The following is a 14607-nucleotide window of genomic DNA, read 5'->3' on the forward strand; positions in this document are numbered from 1 at the left end:
AGTTAAAAAAAAAAAAAAAAAAATTGGCAAAAGAGCTTTTAAGTTTAAGGCTCCAGCAGATTGGAAATAAGATACATTTCTTTACTTGGTTTGTTTAAACATGCCCTGTCTGCTCACTTTAAGATAAACTGCCCTTGTTAAAGATGCAGACAATCCTTATACCTACTATTCATACCTAATGTTTATATTTGACTGTAGTTAGAAATTCACTCACTCTACTGTTTACTTATTATTGGCCATCTTGGCCATTTGGTGGTTGTAATGTATCGAACGTATGCATGTGTTGTTTGTTTTTTGTTTGTGTTCGTTTTTTTACTTCTGTTATGTAATGATTGTGTTATATGTTGGGACCTCCTCGAAAACGAGATGATACATCTCAAGAGGTTTATCCTAATAAACAAATTTTGAACCAAGTAGATGCAAGTGATGATCCACAATAGAGAGCTGAAGTCACGCCCCTTCCAGTGGACCTCATGGGACCTTAATTCAGAAAAAATATGAACGAGAGTCAATGGAGAGATAATTTTTTGATCCCATTTGAATTGAGCCATGGATTACAAATATGACGTTCGTCAATTTAGAAGATCATTTTTCAACCGAAGAAAGTCTGTTAGCCGTAGGTTTGTCATATGACCACTTAGTTTTGTGTGAAACCACTCAGTGAACTACTGGCGCGTTCATGCCACCTCGGAATGACAGGGACCGCCCCCGTGATTACGTTGTTTTTCCGACTACCAGCGTTCACATGGTTAGGATGGTGTCAGTCTATGGATGGTGTCGGGAATGATGCGCGTTCTTCTTCTTCTGTTATACTGGCGTTTGGCATAACTTGTTGCATGACTGCCACCAACTGTTGGCCGTAGCCTAGAGCATCAGGTGTGCGAAAACCTGGTGAAAACATGGAGGCCACAATAATTTGCTGCTGTTTCCTTATGGAGCATACAAACAGCACATCATCAGGTGCTTGTGTTATCTGCAGGACAACGAACGGGAAAGGACATGGATAATGTGTTGTTTTTTTATACATAGGCCTATTTATGAATAATTTGAAACATGTTATGTCTGTGTATGTTTCTCAGCAGAGGCGTTTGTCCACAATTAACAGTTTATTGTCATTGAAATATGTTTAGTGAACCAAAGTCGCCTACATCAAACGTCAGTTGTCAACAACGCGTCACCAACTGGGAAACTCGGTTAGCAAAATCTAGCCCGAGTTTCCCACCTCTGATTCCGACAGGAAGGGACGTGAATGGTGACGTTTTCACTCGGAAAAACGTTTTTCCGATGTCCATGAACGCACGGTACATCTCTTGTCTCACACAATTTACGTCACCTAGCTTGATGCTCAACTTGCTAGCTAGCTTAGCTCTGTTCCACAACACATGTAACGTTATCTTACCTGATGTGTTTTATCCAGTGAAGTGTTTAGCAGATAAGCAAAAGAACAAGCAAGATCCTCTGCTCATTTGAGTAATGTTACATCCCAGATACGATACACACAGACATCGTAGCTTCAGCGAGACGTCATCCATGCAACATTGAAGTGTGTAGTCTTTGTAATTACGTATTTTCAGTCTTATTCTTCAACAGTTTAACAACAAACCGAGACGCTCTTTGGTTGAAAATGTTTCTGAATTGACGAACATCATATTTGTAATCCATGGCTCAATTCCAACGGGATAAAAAAATAATTATTATCTCTCCATTGACTCTCGTTCATATTTTTTCGAAAGATAGGTCCCATTGGCCGGAAGTAGAAGGGCGTGACTTCGGCTCTCTATAGCCATCTTTGCAAATGCATGGCAGAATGTGACTTTAGGCAGCTTTTTAATTTTGATCCCAACATTACACGTTTTGGTTAATTGTCCAGTTTGAGTTTAAGTAGTATATGTATTTTGCATTTAGTTTCATTGGTAGATGTGTGGCATGTTTTAACAATAACATTATTTGCATGGTTTTGTGGATTTGCTGTGTTTTGTTCATTGTTTGTTGGACTGGGAATTAAGGTGATGAGAAGCAGCTGCGACTGACTGGACCACACACCAGTTACAACACTTTTGCTTCTAAAACCGGACCTCACACTGCCGTGTCACATACGGAGACAGATAAAAGTTAGTCAAGCTTTGTATAACATCACATACAATGTCTCAAAGGCTTCACAGAACCATAACAGCAACAGTTCCTGACCTGGACCTACAGCTTAAAGAAGACACTTTTCAGATTTAAATAAATTTGTATTGCATGCAGAAAAGGGTAAGACATCTCAGGAGAGGATATTCTAAAACATATTCCTCCTTCTCAGACAGCCAGGTGTGCAATGAAAGCCTTGGAGCAGATGCAGTCTGCAATGTCTATATTTCTGCCAGCAGAACGGTGCTGTGCCTTAGGCCACAAAATTACCAAAAATCACTGCACCATGTGTACTTGACTATGCTGTATACAACACATCCTCATACCCAGGACAAAATATAAAATACCATAACAAAATTAGAAAGGGATAGCAACCAAATGCAGATGCAGCAGGTAGACAGAATTAGTTCAGTGACTTTTTGAAGGTATATAAACTTACTGACAGGTGAAGGTATACGTAGGTAGACAGGCAGGTCCAGATGAAGGGGCAGAGTAACAATAGCGCCAAAGCAAAAAGTACACAACAAGAAAGCAGCATAGCTACTTTAATGGTCTGAAAGGAAATGAATGGAACTGGTCTGGTATATGAACTGAGAGGCTGATGAGGCAATGAGATGCAGGTGAGGGGGTGGGCGGGGAATGCAAGGCAACTGCAGAGCTAATGAGGGAAGTGGGAACAGGTGTGTAGATGGGTGGGGCAGTCATGTGATTGGGAAAAGGAGGGAAAGTCCAGGGGCATCTGTGGTTGGAAAAGGGCAAAGAAGGGGCCTGGGGAATGGGGAATAGGGAATGTGGATGGATGGATGGATGGATGGATGGATGGATAGACAAGGTGTTTTCGCAGCCAGGTACCTTAAAAACAGTCACAACACAATACTATTTATACAGTAAAATACAATACAATACAATACAATACAAATGAACTTTTAGAGGAGGGATAAAAATACAGTGGGAATGCATTGCACAGTAAAGAGCTTTACAATGTGACATAGAGACAGAATGTGACAGGAGTCATCATGGTTAGAAGCAACTTACACTTACTTGTGATAGGAGTCACATACTTTATACTTTATACACCCAACCATCAGTAATACATCACACTACTCCTGTGTTTGCTACAGAGGGACAACAGCCACACACACTCAATCAGATTGCTTCTTAGGAAAACGGGAGCATAGGTAATCTTAAACTTTTGAGCTATGCTGTCGACCAATGCTGTTGTGGTGCCTTAAATAGTAATGCTGTGATGCTGTATGAAGAGGAATCCGCCGACACTGTTCTTGATTATAAAAAGGTTTATTACAAGCAAAGATTCAGCATCAATTTTACAAACTCCTGCAGAGAGCTTGGAGAACGACCAACCCAAACCTCAAAATTTGCCGCTCTGCCTTTTCTTTGTGTGGACAAAACTTATATCTCAAGGCATTGAATTAGCATAGGACGTGATTTGTAAGTATACCATTGGATCGGATAACTGACCATTCAATGCCTGTTATCTGGCACAACTCCAAAAAAGGTCTCTTCTGTCTTGGGGGGACCTCTACTCATGTTAACAATTTCCAGATGTTCTCAGTGAATGTAGAGTAAAGTTCATAGGACTCCCTTATAACAAACCTTTAGGACAAAGTTTATAGAAAGTTATAGAATGGTCATATACTACATTTCCCCCCTTCGAGACTTAATAAAGTCTCGAAAAACAAGAAGAGTAAGATCACAACAAAAGAACAATTTCTCCAACACATGTTCCTTGTAGTATGATTTTAACAATACAATAACTTTATGGAGTGTGAGAGTGAAAACCTGTCTGGCAGCTATCTTTCCAAAATATCCTTCAAACAATTGAGACAGGAAAATCTCTCACGGCCCCTCTGCCCAGGCGGCCACGCACTGTACTCCAGATCAATTAGAAAATAAATCTTTATCAATTTATGTAGAATTATGGTTTAAGCAAATACATGTGAAAACCTCAGAAAATGAAATAAAATCAAAACAATGTCCAAATTCAGGCAGGTCGACCCTTCGGATCTGAAAAAAGGACTTCTATTTCCTAGACCCCATTTCCCTAAGCGTCAAAAAAAAGAAAAACATCTGAGGTTCTCATATTTTCACTTCATGACAAAAAACATCATTCTTCAAACAATTGATGCAAGAACATGATACAAAGTATATGTTACACATGCAAACATGTATATATATCAGACAAACACAGGAATGTAGTCCACTACATTGCAGCTTCTCAGCAATGTTGATGTGGTGAAATCTGAACAGATCCACACCATCCTGGTTCAGAAGTCTCCTAGTTCCTCATATTGTCCATATTTGTATCTGTATCCCCTCTGCACATTACCCCATATGCTCTGGAAGAAAACACTGACCAGTATCGTTTGCAAAACAACACATGAAAATTAAAAACATCAAATAAGAATAAAAATTAATATCAAAAATAATATATGATAATATGAATCACATTCCATTTCCCCCGTGATTAATAAGAAGACACTAAATACCCCTACAAAATCCAAAGAAATGTGAAAAAGCATACAATAAACCAAACCCTCAGTTTAAACACAATTTCCAATTCCCTCTTTGCCGACCATTGACAAAATTTATGTCATTTCTGAAAAAAAAATAACTCTTATCCTGATGCATCAATCACACCTTCAACAAATTAAATCAAACAAATCATAAACATCCCTTTTTAACACGTCTTAGTGTAGCCAATTGGGGATTAGAGAAGACCAAATTTATTTTAAGAGCCAATCATTTTGTAGCATGTAATTACTTGCTTTTTACAAAGTACCACACAAAGTCTCTCTTCACTGTTTGGTTACCAGATAGTGGGTGTAATAAATCTCCTCATGTCCAACTCTGTCAACCTCATCTATGTGACATTCCTGTTTAAATTATACAAAGGCTGAAAAGTAACATGACAGAGCAATATACTAGCATAAAGCAATGCAGCCACTTTGCCACATTATAAAATTATAACCATGCATGTGTTAGTCAATACTGAATTCTCAATTGCCCAAAGCAAGCATTCATCGAAATTCAGACTGATACTTAAACTAACATCTCAACACATCAGTTTAGCCATCTTGAACTATGACAATTATCCTAAACTCTTCACATTTAACATCTTTACATTTTCATCCTGGACACAAGACAAACCAAGTCTGCTTGCTAATGTAATGTGCAGAACAATCGTTCCTCTCCAATTGTAATCACTATCAAAATTCAATAAACTACAGAGCTTCACTCTGGAGTTTTTGTAAGTTATTTTACCTTCTAACTCTACAGACTTCATTAACACCACTGCAACTTATGCAGACTAGTGAAATTCAAATCAAATTTCTAAACTGCTATATAAATGACAAAAGATGCTGGTCCATCATTGGGCTATAATAACTGATTTCCGTTCGCGAATCTATACTTAGAGAGAACTCATGAACAAATGACTGGTACACTATAAACAACAAATTAACCAATGCAAACAAAACTTTTCATTTGACTAAAATATATCTGTGATTGGGAGTTAATGTCAGGCTATTTAGCTTATAATCACACAATTGTTCTAAGTTTATTTTTAACAAAATTCTGAGAACAGCACTCTCAATCTGCTGTTTGTAACAACTTTACATCAATCCAATTCAAATTCATACATGAGATTACTTCCCAATAAATTATCTGGGCAACACTCAAATAATAGAAACATCTTCAAAAGTTGCCTATGTCATTAGACCACAAAAATAAAACAGTGAAATGTTCTTTTAACATTTCCTGACACACCAACCAAAGTAACATATTTGTCACTAGTCTTGTTAGAAGCAAAATGGAAGGTCATTACAAATTTAACAGAATATATTTCACCAGGTACTGACAAAATGGAAGGTTTCCATACCAAGTTGCTTAATTTAGATGCATGTCTTAACCCTTCACATAGGTGTGTTCACATAGGAGTAACTCTATTTTAAAAGCAAAAATAATTACTTCTTTAGAGTATGTGTATTTTCAAATTGTGTGTTTGTTGGTGCATTACCTCCTTTTATGTGTTGCTGCGTCAATGCGTCGATGCGTCAGAGCAAATCCGGTCTCTCTCACTCCTCCCTCTTTCTCTGGTCAATCTGCTGATGTCAACGCTCATCTGTGCAGATCTGTACCAACTCATGACTGTCCTTGTCCTTGAGCTCAATTGTTGGATCTCTTTCCGGTCCTGATGACACCCCCTCTCAGATCTTCTAGGTATCTCTCGAATCCTGGTTCCAGGCTCCTGTATCCTCCTCTGTAATTTCCTCTGGAGTTTCTTCCTGGTCTATTACAATCACGGGCAAAGTGTCCATCCTGTCCACAATTAAAACACGCTTGTGGTGATTGCATTGAGTATGAATCAAATCTTCTTCCTCTTCCTCTGCCTAAGCTTCCTCGTCCTCTTCCTCTCCAGTTCTGTATCTGTCCAAAAACTGGCTGTGGATATAAAACAAATGGAACCACGAATGGTGGTTGGAGCAACTGGCTTGACTGGAATTGTGGCGGTAATTGTTGATTTGGTGGGCATTGATTCTGCACAACCAAAACCTGCTTCTTGACCTTCTTATTCTCCACCAGCTGCATTCGATTGAGTTTTCTAAGAGTTTCTCGGTCCTGTTCTTTCACTTTTTGGGACCCTTTATTCAGCAATTTGTCCCTCTGTATCTTCAGCTTCTCCAAGTATGACACACATCGCTCCATGTCTCTTTCAATCTCTTCTATGCTAGACGCTGCAGGATGAAATCCTGTAGCTCCTCTGCTCTCCAAATCTTCATCGCTGTCTCCATCTTCACTTTCATAACACTCTTCTGAATCACTCTGATCATCATCATCATCATCATCATCATCCTTTGTCTTGCTAAACCTCAGTCTGCCCTTAGTTTCCAGATGTTTCGTTTTCTTCTTACTTTTGGAGCTTGGATTCATCTTTATGGTTGTTTCAGCTTCTCAATTATTAGTTCATCTGTGAATATTTCACCAAAGTACTTTGTAGGCATGTATAACGTTACTTATTTAATGTCAGTCTCTGGTCATGCCCTGAGAGCCATCTGGGTGTCCAATTCAGTCACTTAACCATGGACAGTTGTAAATCTGTCGCCCCTCCTTCTCTGCTGCTCCAGCTCCAGATGCAGTTTCTGGTGCAAGTATGTGGGGGATGGGGCCAAAGTTGACTACCAAATCAGCTTGTAGAGGAGTAAGACAGGTCTGCTCTGACATCCATCGAGGCACGCTGAATAAACACAAAACACAACACCTCCGAGAAGCATTACTTATACTTTAATCATACTCATTTTAGTTTTCTTGCTTCTAACCTATGACATCATTGATTCAAAATGTTGCTACAAAAATATTACCTAAGTAAGAAAAGTATCATAAAATATGTACTTAAAGTATCAAAAGTAACAACACAGAAAATATTCCACATTTTTAAACTGGAAATGATCACAATAGTCCTGTCAACTAACTAAGTATTTAAACAGCTAATCATTTCAACTGGACTTATAGGCCTATATATTTGTTGAACAGTCTAACAACAATAAAACATCATATTCCATAAACATATGTTTGTTCTACACAAATCCTAATTCATTTTTTATGATATGTCAGATTACAGTAATATCCAAAAGCAATTTGTCTTGGAAATTACCATTAGTCATTCCTGAAAATTACATAATTTATCTCTTTTCCCTAAATTTTGTGCTTGTGGTATAGCAGTTTTTACTATTCTCATCTAAACGTCTTCCCTCCTGTAGATTGTAACCCCAATGCTACAGTTGTCTCTGTAACAACAATATTAGTATGAACTCCAGTATCTTAATTCAAAAGTACATTTATCTCTTTCTTTGTCTTTCTGTCACTTTCACAACACTCTCTTTCTGTCTTTAACCACCTTAGTACCTTATTGTACACTTAACTTTCTCTTAAAGTCATGCCTTTTTTCCATTGTCCCATAAAACTTTCTTTTCCCTTTCTACTACATACACTTAACATCTTCTCTCAGCTTTCCTGACCATCTTTTGTAACAATTGTTACCCATTATTAACTCAGTCTGTTGTTTCATTAGGATTGAATTGACTCGCCGTTTCTTCACAGGAATCGGATTCATTCATTCTGTTTTCCACCTTCACAAATGCTACTCATTTCCTTGGTGCAATGACATAACCACAGGTAACAGTGGAGAACAAAATCAAAAACCTTATAGAATTATCAAATTTCGAATTGTTTTATTCAAAGTAAAATCATTTTAGATGCCTCACCACTCAAAACAAGTGGTCCAACATTTTAAAATGGCAGCGGTGACAATCCTGGAGCCCATCAATCAGTCCTCTCATCTCTTACTTTCAATAGAGGTAGAGGCTGGACTTTTCTTAATCCAGGGTGATCAATCACTGATATGAGTTCCAGCAAATCACCTATGCCAGCTATTAATCTCTCTTTTTCCTTTTTCTTTCAGGCCTGAGTCTTATTTATCCTACTTTTATCCTCAAATCTTTCTCCCAATTTTTCTTTTCATGCTTTAGAAGCAAGCATAATTAAGGCTTCCTAATTAGAAGGACATTTTAAATTCTAATGCCATTTCTCTAGGTGTTTATGACATTTTCTCTCTCTTTTTTTATCTGTCAACACAGCTCTCATTTATAAATTGAATGGATCTTAATCGCATAGTTTCATAGTCAAGCAACAGCCACTTTAATGTTTTACTGAGCTGCACTCTAGAGTTTAGATTCTCGGCCCGAGCCCCGTTATTTTCCGCCACATCCTCGGGCCGGGCCGGGCCTGGGCCGGGCCTGGGCCGGACCCTTGATCAAGCAATTTATTTATTTTTTTATCCATTACCTTATTATCCTATTTGGGTGGGGAGAAAGCTATGCCATAATCACAAATATTATAAATATATATATATATATAGGCTATATAAAAGTAACAAATGTGTAGCCTACAAAAGTTAGGTTGCAGTTACAAAATGCAGCACTTCATGCGCGGAGTCTCCTCCTCTCGCACGCATCACACCGGGAGCTTGAAGATGTAAAGAAAAAAAGAAAAACAGGAGAATTAACTTTGAGCAAGTGCGGAGGAAAGTCGGAGGTATGGAAGCAGTTTAAACAAGTCGTGGGCAGTGACAACAATATGTTGTTCATCATTGTTTCTTTTTTTTTTTACGTTTCTTCATTCGGATCCATTTGCGATCCGTTCCATTCTAAACAAACAGCGCAGCTTACATGCTTCGTCCTTGTTGTATTATTCTAAACAGATTTCTGCAGTTCAAACAACTCTGAATTGTAGTTGAGAATGTCAGTTATAACGGCCCACGTATTAAAAAATTGTCGGGTTTAAATCGGGCTCGGGCTCATAATTACAGTTAATGTGTCGGGCCGGGCCGGGCTCGGACGCAACGTGCTCGGGCTCGGGTAGGTTCGGGCTTGATTTTTTGGGCCGATCTAAGCTCTACTGCACTCAACCCCTCTTTTCCTTTAGCCGCTCCGTCTCTGCCCTTAAGTGCAGGCAAGGAGTGGCCTAAACTTTCTGTGAAAACTTGAATTCCTAAAATTCCTAGACATGCGCAGTCCATACACCAGTGTGATTCTGTCGGGAGAAGAGCTCCACAGCATTGAAGCACACAACTAACCAAGGAGAATAACTAAAGACTAATTCAAGTCCACTTCGACATAGAATCCCGTAATCTTACCTGTTTCTAAACGGCAGATATTGCAAACAACAATACACTACCACAAAACAAGTTAAACAATCACAAAAAGTCAAAGAAAACTTAATGATCTCAGCAAACAGACCAGCTGTCTCTCCGTTTTTTCCTTCACCAGACCACATTTATAAAATAACAATATCCCGGGACAAAATGAACAAACCAACACAACACATAAAACACAGATCCTACTTATGAAGCTTCCTAATTTTACTATAGTCTAGTCTATTTTCACGTCCTCCAAAGGGGGCTCATAAGTTTTTAGCAATTTTTTGAAAACGTTCTCCTTCGAAGAAGACTCATAAGATTATTAAACAAAAGTCCTCCCAAAGAAGGCTCATACATTTTAACACTTTAAAAACGTTCTCTTCAAAAAGAGACTCATATTTTAGCCATAATGAACAGAATATCTTTCCTTACAGATAACTAAGACTCCTGTTCTCAACCAAAACATATATGTATATATATATCTATCTATCTAATATAGGATCATAAATCACGTATGTAGGCCTACAGCCTTTTCACACACAGCAGAAACACCACTGCTCACACACACCCTCTCATACACACTCTCTCATACACACAAAAGTCGACATCATTCATCCATAATCCTAAAAAAAAGAAGAAGAATACTTTCCGCCGTATTCTTTTTCCTTTTTCCTTTCTTTATCATTTCTTTCCTAAATTTAAACATGTTTTTCCGCCGTTCTCTTTTCTTTTCTTCTTTCTTTTTCCTTATTATTTTGTTACCTAAGTAGGCTATAGAATTCCAATGGGATGTCTGCTTCGGACACTATTCGTCAACAATGAATCGATTTGGCAAACATTCTATAGCCTCCTTCAGTTCCTTGAACTGGCTTCAACTTTTATCTAGTAAAAGAACTTGAACTTTTATCTAGTAAAAGTTCAAGATTACGGCCCGAGATCGCCTTTTTTCAAAGCGCTTTCTCAGATTAACGGCGTTATCCTTTATTCTTTGTTCCTGTTATTTTCTCTTTATTCCTTTTATCTTCTCTTTATTTCCTTTTATCTTCTCTTTATTACTTCTTGTTTTTATTTTCTCTTGTTTCCTTTTTGTTCAAGCCGAATTGCCCTGGCCAGGGTTATCAACTGTTTTCTTTAATCCAGTTTGCCTATTCCTTAAAACCTTTTCACATTGTCTATGTGAATATTCCTTAATCCCTTACTTTTTCCTTTTCTCTATGTCTTTAACTTCCTTAAGCCTTTGCTTCATTTTCTCCTCTTATTCCTTTTTCTCTATTTCTCTAGCTTCCTTAAAGCATTTGCTTTGTATTCCTCTTATTTCTCATGTGTTAACTCACACTTCCCCCTGTCTGCGTTGATTTTAACGCAAATAAATTTAGAACGGAACCCCCATCACACAGCAATCACTGCACAAAACACACACAGGTTCGACACGGTGCAATCCCTCAACGCACACACAGAGCCACACATGAACTGACCAGTGCCCAAATTGTGAGAAAGCTCACCTCATAGTCGACCAATGAAGCGGGAGTCAGTCCCTGGGTGCCCATGATGAAACGATGACCTGGGAGATGCAATCGATCCCATCCTCGTCGCCAAAATTGTGGTGCCTTAAATAGTAATGCTGTGATGCTGTATGAAGAGGAATCCGCCGACACTGTTCTTGATTATAAAAAGGTTTATTACAAGCAAAGATTCAGCATCAATTTTACAAACTCCTGCAGAGAGCTTGGAGAACGACCAACCCAAACCTCAAAATTTGCCGCTCTGCCTTTTCTTTGTGTGGACAAAACTTATATCTCAAGGCATTGAATTAGCATAGGACGTGATTTGTAAGTATACCATTGGATCGGATAACTGACCATTCAATGCCTGTTATCTGGCACAACTCCAAAAAAGGTCTCTTCTGTCTTGGGGGGACCTCTACTCATGTTAACAATTTCCAGATGTTCTCAGTGAATGTAGAGTAAAGTTCATAGGACTCCCTTATAACAAACCTTTAGGACAAAGTTTATAGAAAGTTATAGAATGGTCACATACTACACTGTCATTGTTGGCAATCTCGGAACCCATGGTCTGATGACGATTTAGCATCTGGGGGCAACAGCCAATATCTTGGGGGTTCCGGTGTAGCCAGTGGATAACTGGGCCAAGACTTTCTCTTCCATGCGCTGGGTCTAATTAGCAACTTGAGACGTGAGAATGGTGTTGGAGTTGAGAGACGACATCTCTATAGTATTTACAGATATATTCATATAGCCCATATGAATGCAGATAAATTAAATAAAAATCTAATAAAAAGCTAAATCATCATCAGATGATAGCCCATGGGTTCCTAGATTACATTTCGGCCAATGCTCTTTTGCTCTCCATACGGACTGTTTACCTGCATGCAACCAAAGCCCGCTCAAAGGTGATTGGTTAATACTACTCGGACTACAAACGGACTACAAACGGAAACCAGAACGCCTTGGATACCAAAATATTGTCCCGTTGCCAACAACTTCTGCATTCATATGCAGATTTCTGTTTACAGAGTTTATTATGTTGGTGATAATATTCTGTAGGTTTATCACTACGTGTGACCCCTTTCATCTGATGCATTGATATTATAAAAACCTTGATTATAGCTGTTTTGAACAGAGCACCACTGATTCATAGAAAACATTGCATAGCCCACAGTCTCTGGTGAGGTCAAGCTTTGATTTAGCTTCATTATGATAAGCATTTATAATGACAAAATGTCAGATTTGGAGTCAATGGAGAGATAATTTTTTGATCCCATTTGAATTGAGCCATGGATTACAAATATGATATTCGTCAATTTAGAAGATCATTTTTCAACCGAAGAAAGTCTCAGTTAGCCGTAGGTTTGTCATATGACCACTTAGTTTTGTGTGAAACCACTCAGTGAACTACATCTCTTGTCTCACACAATTTACGTCACCTAGCTTGATGCTCAACTTGCTCGCTAGCTAGCTAGCTTAGCTATGTTCCACAACACAATATCTTACCTGATGTGTTTTATCCAGTGAAGTGTTTTCAGCAGATAAGCAAAAGAACAAGCAAGATCCTCTGCTCATTTGAGTAATGTTACATCCCAGATACGATACACACAGACTTCGTGGCTTCAGCGAGACGTCATCCATGCGACATTGAAGTGTGTAGTCTTTGTAATTACGTATTTTTTAAGTATTACTACGGATTTCAGGCTATACAGCTTGAGCAGAGAACAAGAGCTGTCATATCTGAACAGTATAAATAAACTATGCTGTCGCAGCGTTGAAGTTGAAGGTCTGACAGAATAGTTAGATGCTTCTCTTGACTAAGACATCCCCTGTTAAATTGGCATCCCTGTTGTGTTGAGTAGGAACAGGCAGACTGGCAGAACAGGAAGTAATGGCAGTGTTGATTTGATAAATACTTTTTGCAGTGCTGGTGCTGCTCTGCTAAGCAATGCTGACCCCCGGTGTGATGCATATGTTAATAAAAAGCACTGCAGGACGTCCTCTGCATCCTAATCTGCTGGTGTCAAAATTAATTTTGAGTGTGTGTGTGTGTGTGTGTGTGTGTGTGTGTGAGAGAGTGAGTGTGATTCCCCATCTCTGTGCATCTACTTGTGTGTATTGTGTGCACGGACATTCATACATGCCCGTTCCTGTTTATGCACATGGCAAATGTGTGCATGCATGGGGTAGTGGCAGGCACAGCACCTAATCTACATATAAATTTTCCTCATTTGAATACACCACTTATTGGGTGATGGTGGTGATAATTACCTGTTGTGCAGTGAGTAGGGCACAGGCTCCCACTGGTCCTCTCTTTGTCATGCCTGGGTCACTGAATCTGTACACAGTATTATAGTGGAGTATTTTACACTGGGGACTGGTGAGACATGACAGTACAGCACGAGTCCCAGCTTTTCTTTACCAGCACCAGACATTCCCTGGTAGCGTGCGAGACTGCGAGTGCTATCAAGTAGGACATGGCATGGTGATAATGTGTCTTTACATCTGGGTTATTTTTAGAAGCAACTTGACAATTTGTGCACCATAGTAAGATGTCTTCCAGAGCACAATCTGTTGTGTCAATAAAAGATTACAGAGTTAAAGAAAAGGTCAAGATATAGCGTCACCCAAAGACAGCTTTAAAAGGTTGTGGTGAGAGTACGATGGAAAATCCCCCGTTTCTTTTTGACAAAACACACTGAAGTGAAGACAATTCAATGACACCATGGAGATTATAGCTGACAGTCTGTGATGTCAGGTGTGAGTATGATCACCCTCAGACATGGATGCTTGATTCATCGTGTTTCTTTCAGAGACTTTGCACTCACAATGTTCTAAAGCCCTAAGATGATAAAATATAAACATCATTGGTGGCAATATTTCAGCAATAAATGTATTTATATTTAATATTATTATTAAAGTTAATTTGTGAAACATGAGTGTGTTTTGTAATGAAATCAGGTGCATGTAGCAATTTTCTGGTTTCCAGAAATCATATAAAAGAGTTCAAACTGTGTCTATGTGAGCACAGGTGAGTCATGCTGTCCAACCAGTACATTCGACTGTCCGCAGCACCTATGCCATCATTTTGCATGGCTGCATCCTGAAGATGCCACTGAACATTAAAAATGATCCCGCTCATGCTCTACAGCTGTATGTTCACTGCCACTGCTGAACCTCAGTACTGCGGTCCCGGCGCCCTGTGAAGGGCTCACAAATAGAAATGAACAGGTGTCACTTAAATGATGTGTCCTCTCA

General features: G+C 38.9%; 1 long non-coding RNA gene across 1 annotated transcript; it reads right to left on the reverse strand.

The window, feature by feature from the left end:
* Positions 1-644: 644 nt before the first annotated feature.
* On the reverse strand, positions 645-12981 carry LOC116043861. Its single transcript, XR_004103562.2, has 3 exons — positions 12856-12981; positions 1301-1399; positions 645-668 (listed from the first exon to the last, which is right to left on the reverse strand). It is a non-coding gene; the product is annotated as an uncharacterized LOC116043861 (long non-coding RNA).
* Positions 12982-14607: the final 1626 nt, after the last annotated feature.

Source organism: Sander lucioperca, chromosome 8 (genome assembly GCF_008315115.2).
Source record: "Sander lucioperca isolate FBNREF2018 chromosome 8, SLUC_FBN_1.2, whole genome shotgun sequence".
Lineage (NCBI taxonomy): Eukaryota > Metazoa > Chordata > Actinopteri > Perciformes > Percidae > Sander > Sander lucioperca.